The 13,246-nt window shown below is 43.4% G+C and overlaps 1 protein-coding gene across 3 annotated transcripts in view; it reads right to left on the bottom strand.

The window, feature by feature from the left end:
- Positions 1-13,246, bottom strand: part of NELL1 (neural EGFL like 1) — an 895,061-nt gene that overhangs the window by 855,340 nt on the left and 26,475 nt on the right. The gene's annotated exons all lie outside the window — the stretch shown is intronic.

The following is a 13,246-nucleotide window of genomic DNA, read 5'->3' as shown; positions in this document are numbered from 1 at the left end:
GAGCCCAGGCTGTTACTGAATTTTACCAGAGAAGAATGAAGGGGAAAAAAAGAAATAGCCTCTTTGAAAAACATCACATTTTCTTAAAAGAGTTCAAGGAGTAAAGCGACCCAGATTTTGATTCCACAACAGCTCAGACCATTCTCTCCTGGGACCTCGTGTCCAAGCTGAAGCACTCTTGTTCAAAACCATCAGTGATTCCCCATCGTCTGCGCTCCCTGGACCCAGAAAACCCAGCGCCCTGGGCAGCACCTCAGCGCCTTTCTTTCTCATTCATCCATTCGGTTTGTCTGCACCGAGCACTTCTGTGCACCAGTGATCTGCCAGGCCCTAGCATCTCTGCCCAGACCGTCTCCTGCCTGCTCCTCAACATGCCCCCACTCACCAAGGCTTGGAGGGTCCTCTTGTGGGATGCTTTCCCAGACACCACACACACGTGCATTCACACACACACCCCTCCAACCCACAGCAGAAATATTTGCTATGATCTCACAATCCTTTAGATTACATTTTCTCACACTACTTATAGTCTGTATAAATACCTCCCTCTGCCACTCAACTGAGTATTACTAGGATACAGTAGCTGAACACCACAAAGAACCTAACTCATGGAGCTTATATCTAGTGGGGAAGGACAACATTAAATTCACATATAACTGCAGACAACAATTCCTGTTGGTTCCAACTCAGAGTGTTGCACAGTGCCTACATAATAGTAGCTCTTAGTAAATATTTGAGTTTTTCCCACTCTGAATTTTTACAAATGGAATATTTATCCTAGAATCCTGTAGAGCATTCCATGGAAATAATATCAATAATAATGTGAATTATGGCTGATGCTCATTGAATATGATGTGCCAATTGCTTGCTAATCTCTCTGCAGGAATTACGTTCCTTAATCTTTACAACAGTCTTTAAGTTCCTTAATCGTTACAATCTTTTCACAAGTGGCAAAATTGAGGCACAGAGAAGTTAAAGCATTTGTTCAGGGTCATATTCCTTTTGACCATTATCATGTATTCACGGATTGCCAGTAACAGCTTATTTCAATTGATGGCAATAATTATTGCTTTTCATAAGTAAATTGCCCCACCTCAGCCAATGGGAGCCTTTTCACTGTGCCTCTTGGCCATTTTTTGCGCTAATCCAGATATATCTGAAAGCAGATAACCCAGGGCCATCTTGATGTTCCCCTGCCCCAAATTTTGTAATTAGCTACATCTAGGGAGCTCTGGTCCCCTTCAATGGAGAACAATATTAGGGACAAAACAGGAAGCCAGAGGGCCAAGACTGAAACCAGGCTATCAGACTCAAGAGCCCAGGAAAATAATAAAAATAGGAGTAAGAAAACAAAAATTAACAGTAGGGAGAATGCTATGCACAACTATGGGATGGAAGTGGGGTTGGGGAGGAATAAAAGGTCTGGAAATGATTGATTTTTGCTGTATAAATTTTAGGATTATTTCCTTTGTTACAGTGAAAAAGTAGTTTGCAATTTAAAAGATAAATACAGAACGTTCTATAAAGTAAATAAACTAATGCCATATTTTGAACACTGGTCAACAGAGCACAGGCCTGAGAAACCCCAAGGACCAAGTAGACCTCTGTCCTCTCTGGATGGAGAGAAAAGCCAAGACGGTTCTAGAACTTCTAGACCATCCCAAACCACAGTGAAGGGGCTCAGCTTCAACTCTGGGCTGAGTGCCCAACTTCCTTCCTGACTGGGGGCATCTTGGGATCCTTGTTTGCACCACCCCTGTGTACTAACAGGTGGTCCTCCTCAGCCAGTGGGTACCTGGGGTTCCTGTGGCAAGGTCAGCGTGCCCTGTGGCAGAAGCTCTGATCCCCTCCCTGCCCTCTCACCTGCCACCCATGAGAGCAGAGAGGGCGTTAGGAGGCACTCTCTATCACATTACATCACCCATTTTATTTTCTTCTATTTCACACCTATTTCTCTCACCTCCCCTAGCCCTCCATAGATGACCTCACTTCTTATTTTACTGAGAAACTAGAGAAAACGACCTCATCTTTGCACCTTTAAGTCTGCCAACCTCATGGCCCTGTATTCATTGTCCTCTGTATTCATTGTCCTCTGTATTCATTGTCCTCTGTATGTATTATACCCTGCCTTCCCTCTGGCTGCCAAGGATCAGTTTGTCCTGCTCCTAAGATCAGTCCCCCACTCATGTATGGGATTCCAGCTCCTCTCACCCCTGTTCAAGGACCTGCCTCCTGCTATTAGTACCCCTCTCTCCTGCATCATTCTTTTTTATTTACTGAAGTATAGTTGATTTACAATATTGAGTTAGTTTCAAGTGTACAGCATAGTGATTCAGTTGTGGGAGTTTTTTGCAGATTATATTCCATTATAGGTTATTAGATATTGAGTATAATTCCCTGTGCTATACAGTATATCCTCGTTGCTTATCTATTTTATATATAGTATTGTATCTGTTAATCCCACACTCCTAGTTTATCCCTTTTCCCCCCACTTTCCCCTTTGGTAACCATAAGTTTGTTTTCTACGTCTGTGAGTCTGTTTCTGTTTTGTATATATTATAGATTCATTTGTATTATTTTTTAGATTCTACATATAAGTGATATACTATATTTCTTTCTCTGTCTGACTTATTTCACTAAGCGTAATATTCTCTAGGTCTATCCATGTTGCTGCAAATGGCAATATTTCATTCCTTTTTTATGGCTGAGTAGTATTCCATTGTGTATGTGTATATATATATATATATATATATATATATATATATATATATATATATATACACCACATCTTCTTTATCCATTCATCTGTTGATGGACATTTGAGTTGCTTGCATGTCTTGGCTATTGTAAATAGTGCTGCTGTGAACATTGGGGTGCATGTATCTTTTCAAATTAGAGTTTTCTCCAGATATATGCCCAAAAGTAGGATTGCTGGATCATACAATAGCTCTATTTTTAGTTTTTTAAGGAACCTCCATACTGTTTTCTATAGTGGCTGCACCAGTATACATTCCCACCAACAGTACGAGGGTTCCTTTTTCTCCACACCTTCTCCAGCATTTGTTACTTGAAGACTTTTTGATGACAGCCATGCTGACCGATGTGAGGTCATTGTGATTTTGATTTGCATTTCTCTAATAATTGGCAGTGTTGAGTATCTTTTCATGTGCTTCTTGGCTGTCTTATGTCTTCTTTAGAGAAATGTCTATCTAGGTTTTTCATATACAGCTTTCATTATTTGAGATATGTTCCCTCTATACCCACTTTGGTGACAGTTTTTATCACGAATGAATGTTGTCAAATGCTTTTTCTATGTTTATTGAGATGATCATGTGGTTTTTGTCTTTCCTTTTGTTAATGTAGTGTATCACATTGATTGATTTGCATATGTTGAACCATCCTTGTGACCCTGGAATGAATCCAACTTGATTATGGTATATGATCTTTTCTACGTATTGCTGGATTTGGTTTGCTTATATTGTTGAGGATTTTTTCACGTATAGTCACCAAAGATATTGGCCTGTAATTTTTCTTTTTTGGTAGCGTCTTTGGTTTTGGTATCAGGGCATTTGGAGGCCTCGTAGAATGAATTTGGGAGTGTTCCCTCCCTTTCAATTTTTTTTGAATAGTTTGAGAAGGATATGTATACGTTCTTCTCTGTATGTTTGGTAGAATTCCCCAGTGAAGCCATCCAGCCCTGGACTTTTGTTTGCAGGGAGTTTTAGTACAGATTCTACTTCACTTCTAGTGGTCAGTCTGTTCAAATTATGTTTCTTCTTGACTCAGTCTTAGCAGGCTGTATGTTTCTAGAAACTTGTCCATTTCTTCTAGGTTGTTGCGTTTGTTGTCATATAATTGCTCATAGTATTCTCTTATGATTTTTTGTATATCTGTGGTATTGGTTGTCATTTCTCCTCTTTCACTTCTTATTTTGTTTATTTGGGTCCTCTCTCTTTCTTCTTGGTAAGCCTGGCTAGAGGTTTGTAGATTTTGTTTATCTCCTGTTTGTCTCCACTATATTATTCCCACTCAATTTCAAATATGTTATACCTCCTGCCTTAAAACAAAACAAAACAAAAAACAAAAACCTCGCTAGGTGCCAAGTCACCTTCCAGCGGCTGCTCCTTTTCACTGTTCCTCTTTATAACAAAACCTCTCAGAACGCTTGCCTATACTTGCTGTCTCTGCTTCTTTGCCTTCTTTTCTCTCTTCAACTTCACTTTCTCTTTTAACAAGCTTCGTCACAGCCACTCCATTGAAACTGCTCTAGTTAAGGCTCAGAAAAGATGCTTATCTTGCCAAATCTACTGGACCATTTGGGTCCTCATCTCCTTCAATCTTCAGCAGCATTTGAACCAACCACCCACACCTTCTTCATAAGCATTTGTCATCCATTGCAAAACCCTCTGAGTCTTCTTCTTAAATTCCACGTTGGTTCTTCTCAGTTCCCATTGCTGGCTCCTTCTACTCCAGATTTTAATTGTTGAGGGACCCATGGATCAATCTTTGGAACTCCTCTCTGTCTACACTCACCCCCCAACACTCAATATGAGTTTGTACCAGAATTATCTGGAGGGCTTGTTAAAACACACATCACTGAACTCCACACCCAGAGTTTCTGATTCAGTCAGTCTAGGGAAGACCTTGAAAATCTGGATTTCTATCAAGTCACCAGGTGCTACTGCCACTGCTACTCATCGACGGACAACACCTTGAAAGCCGCTGCCCTACATGATTTCATCACTCCCTTGGCCTCAAATACCACACTCGTGCTGATGACACCCAGAAATATACCTCCAGCCCCACCTCTCCCCTTAACTCTGGACTTGTAGGACCCAACGCCTCCTCACTTCTCCTGTGGGCATTAAATAGGCTCCCCAAACACAACATGACCTAATAGGACTGAATGATAGCAGTATCCCCACTAGTCTTCCCAGTGGCAATAAGGAGAAGGCAGCCTTGATTCCACCAGAGCCCTCAAGTCCCATATTCAGTTCATCACAAATTCACAAATCCTGTTATCTCTACCTGCAGACTCTGACCACCTCCTCCACGACATTCTCACTCAAAGCAATCATCTCCCCTGGACCCCTGCCTATAAGCCTCCTGTCTGATCTCTCTAGTATACCCTTGGCCCTCTCCATTCTATCCTCCACAGAGCGCCAGCCATATTTCAAAAATGCAAATCATACATCATTGCCCCACTCAACATCCTCCAACTGCTCCTCTCCCATGGAAAATAAAGTCCAAATATGATCTGGCCTTTGTTTACCTCTCCGACCTTAACTCCTACTACTCTCATCCTCACCCTCTTCACTTTAGTCACCTTGACCTCCTAGATTTTCCTCAAACTCACCAAGCTTGGAGCCTCTGTACTTGCAGTTCCATCTACCCAGTATGCTTTTCCCCCAGGTTATGGTATAGCTTCTTCCATTACTTCAGCAAGTCTCAGATCTAACATCATCTCCTCCTTCAGACCTTTTATAAGCACTTGATCTGAAAAGCACCCTTGTCACCTGTACTCTGGTATCTTCCTTTTTTTCATAGTACTTATCACTAACTGAGCCTTACTATATATTTGTCTACTGATGGACTTGTCTCCACTAGAATGCAAAGTCCATGAGGGTAAAGACTTTCCCCTTCCTTGCTGTATTCTCAGCACCTCGAATAATAGCTAGCAAATAGAATACACTCAAAATTTTGTTGATGAATAAATAAATGAATGAATGGTCCTCATCTCTGTTCAAAATTATCTTGTAATTTCTTTGTTAGTGTGCTTATGATCTGTCTCTTCTGATCTACACAAGCTCCGTGAGGGCAGGGAATTTGTTTTCTTATTCACTGCTGTAGCCTCAGCAGCTGGACAGTGGCAGGCGTGTGGCAGGCACTCAACAAATACTTAACAGGAGTTAAACTTTTGCATGGGGTCCACCCCTCCCCAGTAGAGTCTCACACTAGACCTAGGGTCCTTTATCTCTTCTCATCTCCCATTCTCCCCTCCTCCGACTCTGCTTCGTACCTCCACCTGTTCCTGCCTCTTCTGGCCTGTGCTCCCAATCTAGTTTTTTCTAGGTATGGCTCAGCTTGAGCTCAGACCACGCCTTGAAATTGCAGTCATCCTGGAGAAACTCCCAAGGCACGTGTAGGTTAATTTCTACTGCTGATATACTACCTCGATCTATGACAATTTACAGTCACTCCCAGGAGGCAAATGCATGAGGCCAAGAGCCTATGGAGAGCACTAAACTGTAGTTGGCAGTCCCAGGGGCAGTTGAAAAGGTGCAATGTCCTTCTCTCAGAGCAGCAGGCATAGAGCGGAGCCAATGGCTCCCCACAACCTATGGAAAGAAGTGAGGAAAGGGAAATGGCAAGAAGGAAGAGGGAGGGGGGGAGTTAACACCACTTGGATACACAGCTGTTAATTTTTACATGATTTCATTTAGTGACGGCTATCCCTATCCTACAGATGAAGAACTGAGACCTGGAAAGTTTAAGGAACTTCTTGATGTTTACCCAGGGAGTAAATAACAAAACTAGGACTTGAATCTACTAGAATGTAAGTTCTGCAAGGGTAGGGGCTGGTCTTCATGTTCTCCACTGTGTTCCCAGCACTTGGAAGAGTACCTGGCACTTCAGTTAATGTCTTATTGAAAGAAAGAATGAATGAACCCAGGTCTAAATGACACCAAAGTCCATGCCTTCCCCACCATAACTTCCTGAGCCTGGCATTCAAAGCTTCTCACAGCCAAGCCCTAGCCTGCCTTTCCAGGTTTCTCTCCCACCTATTCTCACGTGAACTCTTTATTCAAGCCAAACTGTCCTCTCACTGTCCCTTGATCATGGTCCCCCTGTCCCTTTGCTCATGCCATTCCCCCAGCATCCTATGCCTTCCTCCCCTTCTCAGCCTAACCCAGCCCTACTCATTCTTCCGCTACTGCTGCAAGTCCTTCCGGATCCCGCCAGCCCTGAAGCATCTCTGAACCTCAGCCCTCCAACGGCACCCACCATTGGGGAGTCATTCAGGAACACCAGTGATGCCCCATATGGCTCATTATCTTTTCACACACGCCTGTATTGCCTCCCTAACTAGACTCTTCTGGTAGTGACCTTGGCAGCAAAACTACAGGAGTACCCCAAACTTTCAATGCAGAATAAAAGGACAAAAGCCATAGTAAAGGGAGCAACTAAGACCCACCAGCCTGTGGGCTCCTCCAGGGAGGATTCACACCTTATCAACACACTCATTCAAACCAGCCTGCGCAGAGCACCCACAACGTGCCTGACACTTCTCAGAAGCCAGACCCAGTCCCTCCTGCCCCGCAGTTGCTCCCGACGTAGTTGGGAACCAGTCCTAGAAACAGATCATTGAAATGTAAGGGTACAAGTGCTGAGATGAAGGTCAAAGAAGCCATCCCCCCTAAGTTGCACTATTATTTTAGTAAAAGCTTTAGAGATAAGCAATATCCCCTTCAGTGACTATATGTATACCTTGACTGTAAGACACACCATGTTAAAAGGTAAAATGTGAATCTCAAAATAGAGAAAATATGGTAATACCGACCACAAAAAGCTGATGAGGATTGAAGGTGGAACTTAACACAGGAGGAACTCAAGTACCGTCTTCCACTCACTAAGATCCACAAAGCACAAGAACCAAGAGGGAACAGGCAGGAGGAAAGGGCAAACTGTAGGTAGGTCTCAAGTGGACGTAAGTGAGCCCGATGTACATAAGATCACCTAAGCACCCCCATCACCTCCTCCCTCCACCAACGACAGGGAAAGAACTTGGGAGATGACAGCTGGTGAGAAAAAGACTCAAAAAGGCAGCACAAAAACTGTGAACAATCCTAGTGGGCAATCAGGGCAAATCCTAGGAAGGATGGGTCCCAGCAGGGATTCACTGTGAAATGCTTCTCTAGAAAAGGAGCTTTGGAGAGTACACCAGTGATTTTGGATGAGGGAAGCCCCTTAGTTAAATAGAGTCTGCTAAGACAGCCGGGGACAAAACCAATGTGTGTGCATGCACATATGCACAGCTTACCACACACGTATGCACACACCTACTCCCATTACAGACACTAACATCTGCCATTGACTCAACGCTTACTAATGCCAGGCATGTACTTAGCATTTTTCATGCATGCTTTTTGTTTTGATCCTCATAGTAACTCTGTGAGGTGGTTATTCTTCTTATTTGACAGGTGAGAAAACTGACATGCAGAGAGGTAAATTAACTAACCCACCCCACTTGTAAACGGTGGGTCTGGAATTTAAACCCAGGTCTTCGTTACCACATACACACACAGCCCCGTCCCCAAGCACATACTCACACTCACACCCATACCCACATCACACTCCCAAAGCCATAGGAGTACATTCACACACATAACTTCACACACACCACTCCACACGTCCTATGCACACCTTCATGCTGAACCCCCTTCTGGCCTAGCTCAGCTGCAGTTCTGTAGTTCTAGAAGGTTCTTTCAGCCATGAATTCCAGAAGCTCCAGCTTTCTCCTCCTCTTTCATCTGGCCACAACCATTAGCCCTTTAAACACAACAAAATGATTTCCCAGTGTGGTCTCAAGTCATGCAACAGAACCTCACCAGGTCATCTCCAAAGTCTTGTAACTTGCCAAGCTGTGAAAGTTCTCACAAAGCATCTGAAGCCCCTAGTGCCTCATGCAGGTGCAGACCTCCCTGGGTATCTGCAGAACTGCATTTCTCAAGGTGAAGAGCAAAGTTAAGGGATGTGGGTGTGAAATGCCCCTGCTGGGGCTGCAGCTTGAAGATACCAGAGAACCCAGGCCTGGACATACCAATGAACTCACCAGTGGCCGCTGGATGTCAGGAAATTATAGTGGATTTAGAACCATAAAGAAAAATGGTGATCACAGGAAGCCTTCAAAGATGATGTATCCTTCCCCTGAATTTAAATAAAACTATTCAAGACAGAGCCAACTCTGACCGCTCAGAAGACTTAATTCCTCCTTCAATCACCCACTTATAGTCAGGAAGTTCCTCCTTGTGTATAAACTACACTCCTCATGCAGCCAGGCACTGGCCCTGGCCTCTGTGGGGATGGGGACAGCTGGCTGCCACCACCCTTATTGTGCACATCCAGGAACCCAATGGAAGGCGTGCTGCCCTCGGACCCCTGCTCTCCAGGATGAATGATCCCAAGTCTCAGGGCCTTGCCCCAAAGCATGTACATTCTGTTCAAAGCAGCAATCACACACCATTCCCAGGCACAAATCAGAGGTGCTTGCCTCATTTACCCCTTATTAATGCTGTAGGAATACACCACAGCAAAGTGGGTCAAGCACAGGGTCTGGGGTCAAAGAGGTCTGGGTCCAAGTACTGACTCTGCCTCTTAACCTCTCTGAGCCTTGGTTTTCTCATTTGAAAAATTAGGGCTGCTATGAAAATGAATTCAGTAGAGTGAATTCTAGTTGTGGGGGACTGCACACATCTTTGGGAATATGATGGAAGCAGTAGACCCTTTCCCCAGAAAAATACATCGATTTGCATGCGACTTCAGGGGGTCCACAGACTCACCGGGCTTGTCCATGGACTCCACACTGAGATCACTGAGACACAACAGAAGTCTCCTAGCCAAGCACAGTAACTGTTAGTTATTAATATTAATAACAGAGTACTATTAATAATATTTTATATATTAGCTTATCTCCCAACTACATTTTCATTTGCTAAAGGATAGGAATCATAACATGGGTCTGCCTGTAATTCACAATTCCTACACAGTGCCTTACAGTCAGCGAGCCACTAGGCCCTTTGATGATTTGGTCCAATGGGGAGGCTGTATGTCTTAAGGTCCTGTGAGATTCAGAGAAGCCGGGTATCCTCCTTGGAAATCCATCTTCTCCCTATATTTGAGAGTTGCTGCCACTACACTGGAGCTCAAGCCAGAGATGAAACAGCTGCTTTCCTTTTCCCTTGGCCCGGACAACCTCAGTCATTCCATCTACCAGGCATCCGGAGTGCATCCAATTTCCTCCCTGTTGGCTTGCCTTCCCCACCACCATGACAGAAGAGGACATAAAGTTAGGAGAAAGAGGTGACTGCATTCTTTTGTGAGAATTGCCCAGCACAGCATAGCACCAGATACAAGGGTGACCTTCAGTAAATGCCAAGCACAGAGACGATGGATGGATGGATGGATGGATGGATGGATGGATGGATGGATGGAGATGAGCAAGGCCTGAACCAGAGATCAGGAAATCTCAGAACTAACTCTTCATAAGACCTGGATTCTAATTTTTTTTCTGCAACTAACAAGCAGTATCATCTTCTATAAATCCTTTCCCACTCTGGATATCTGTTTCCTCACCTGTAAAGTGAGAAAATGGGGCTAAAAAGGTGATTATGTTTATAGGACACCCAGATTCATGAACTTGCTTTGCTTTCAAGCCAGAGAGTGCCCTGGCAGCCACTTACACTAGTCCCACGGTGATGCAGCCAGACGACTGCTGCCACCAACACATCTGCCATGGAGCTGCTCCCAATTACTCTTGTCGCCCAGATGCATGCTTGAACAACTCCTCCCCTCTCATCAGGCCACTCACCTTCATCTCATGCTCTGGGGCCTCCCTGATGCCACAGAGGCAGGAGACATCTCCTCACATGGCATCCACACACATGCAGCCCAGATGTCTTGAAACATAGATGCTTCGTGGTAGGAATTTGGACCCATGGGAGTTAGGAGTCAACAGGTACATTCTTCTCCCGTCCCCCCTTAGTGTATGGACTATTTGGAGAGGCGGTGACAATACATGACCTCTATGAGTACATCCTGAGAGAAGGAACAATCAGCTTGCCAGGAACCCATGGCCCGCTTGGTGACACTCTCTCTTATACTCCCTCCTCCTCTGCTTCATCTTTTAAGACTCGCACTCCTCAATAAAGTGTTGGTGCAGAAAGTGATGATCTCGTATGTACCATGTGCCCACTGTGTGTCTAGCACTGTGTATCACCTGAGCTAACTGCAGCTACAGCAACAATAATTAGCATTTATTGGGCATTTACTACCAGCCAGGCACTGGCGTAAATGTTTTTTTTTTTTTTTTTTTTTTTTTTTTTTTTGGCGTAAATGTTTTAAACCAGTAAATCCTTTATCCACCCCATGAAACACATACTGTTATTATCTCCATTTTACAGATGAAGAAACTGAGGTATATCTAAGTCAAGTACCTTATCCAAGGTTACACAGTTACTACACAGGGGAAGTGAGATACTCAAAACATTCCTGTGGGACGAATGATACTGCTATCTTCTTTGACAAGTGAGAAACAGAGACTGAGAGAGGTCAAGTCAGTTGACAAAAGTCACACAGCAATTAAGTGGCAGAGCTGCAACTTGAAATTCTGAAGTATACAGCCTACTATGCCCCCTCCAAGGATTCTTTCAACTCTGACATGTTAACCTGTTAAGTCTCTGATGAAAGATAGAATCTTCTGGTGCTCCTCTCATTCCCAAGGCCAAAGTCCTTCTCTTCACCAACTGCTCTAGTTTTCCCACCTGCTTAGTCCCAAGGTGTCAAACTCTGTCCTCTATCTCTCTGAACTTTTCTAAAAATATTCAGTCCATTGTTCTAGACTGTAAACATGCTCACAAATATTTCCTGCCTGTCACTAGAAGAGAATTGTACTCCCCGTCTCCTTTCATTTAAAGCTTGGCAATACCCCTTGCTTCAGCCAATGAAATCTGAGCAGAAGTGAGACATATCACTTCAGACCAGTAGCTTTAAGAGCCAGCGGACACTTCACCTTTCTTTTTCCCTTTGCCACAGCAATGGCCAGGCTATTGAAAGAGGTTGCACTAGATCTCAGAGAGCGAAAAATATGAAGGAGAGAGGTGGCCAATTCATGATGGACACATGGCATGAGCAAGAAATAAACTCTTGATCTTGCAAATCACTAGGTGTTTATTACAACAACACCTAGCCTTCCTGTCAATACATGAATTGGTACAAGAAATGAGGTGTTGCTGTAACAACACAACAAGAGATAAACTAAAAATATGTGGCATTGGCTTCTGGCAGTGGGCAGAAAGAAACTGTATTATTGGAGACTGGAAAGATGTTTATTTCTATTATACAGTGATGGAATATTTGGTAAAGCTGTCATCTGAAATAAACTGGAAGACATAAATGTACCTGGTGAGTACATTTATGTCTCACAATTCTGGAGGCTAGAAGTTCAAAATCAAGGTGTTGGCAGGGTGAGTTTAGGTACACTGAGCAGAAAGTTAGTATATGTCTTAATTACTATTGGCTGCATTTGACAAGGATTAGGGGAAAGAGATGTGTTATGCATTGAAATGTGTCCCCCCAAAATTCCTACGTTGAAGTGCTAACACTCCATACCTCAAAATGTGACCATATTTGGAGATAGGGTCTTTACAAAGGTAACAAGTTAATGCGTGGTCTTTAGGGTGGGCCCTAATCCAATATGATAAGTGCCCTTATAAAAAGGGGAAATTTGGACACAGAAATGTAGATAGAACGAAAATAATATTATGAGACATAGAGAGAAGACAACCATCTACAAGCCAAAAAGGGAGGCCTGGAGCAGATCCTTCCCTCACAGTCCTCAGGAGGAACTCACCCTGCCAACACCTTGATTTTGAACTTCTAGCCTCCAGAATTATGAGACAATTTCTGTTATTGAAGCCACTCAGTCTGTGGTACTTTATTATGGCAACACTGGCAAACTAATACAAGATGAGAGACAAAAGAATTGGCCACCTTGTGGATGGAAATGAAAGGGAACATAGTCTAGAAATTCCAGGACTTGTATTGTTGAAAGAGACAACTTTTTTTCATCTCCAAACTGTAAAAAAGATACAACTGAGAAATACTTTGAGCAAGCCAATCAAAACTCAGTTTTAAAAAAAAAAAAAAGAAACTCAGCCTTGAGGCAAGGATCGCATCAAGGGTTTGGACATCCACCCTTTGCTAAAACATCTGAACAAATTAAAGTAGTTCTAGTGAATCCCTTCAGTTGGACAAAATGGCTAAGGGTCTGGTTCTTCTTCCATGAAAGCCTGATAAGTTCAAGGTAATGAAAAGTAATTGTGAATGTGGCCCTTGGTACATAAAACTGACTGGAATTAAATGAATACTATCTTAAACTAAGAGAGATGGTGACCATATAGGAAACAAAACAACACTTGGGCCCCCAACATTCTATGGGGAGGAAGTGGATTGACAGAGTTTTTCAGCT

This window comes from Balaenoptera ricei, chromosome 8 (assembly GCF_028023285.1).
Source record: "Balaenoptera ricei isolate mBalRic1 chromosome 8, mBalRic1.hap2, whole genome shotgun sequence".
Lineage (NCBI taxonomy): Eukaryota > Metazoa > Chordata > Mammalia > Artiodactyla > Balaenopteridae > Balaenoptera > Balaenoptera ricei.
The sequence above is the reverse complement of the archived record's forward strand: the minus strand, read 5'-3'. Positions and strand labels throughout refer to the sequence as shown.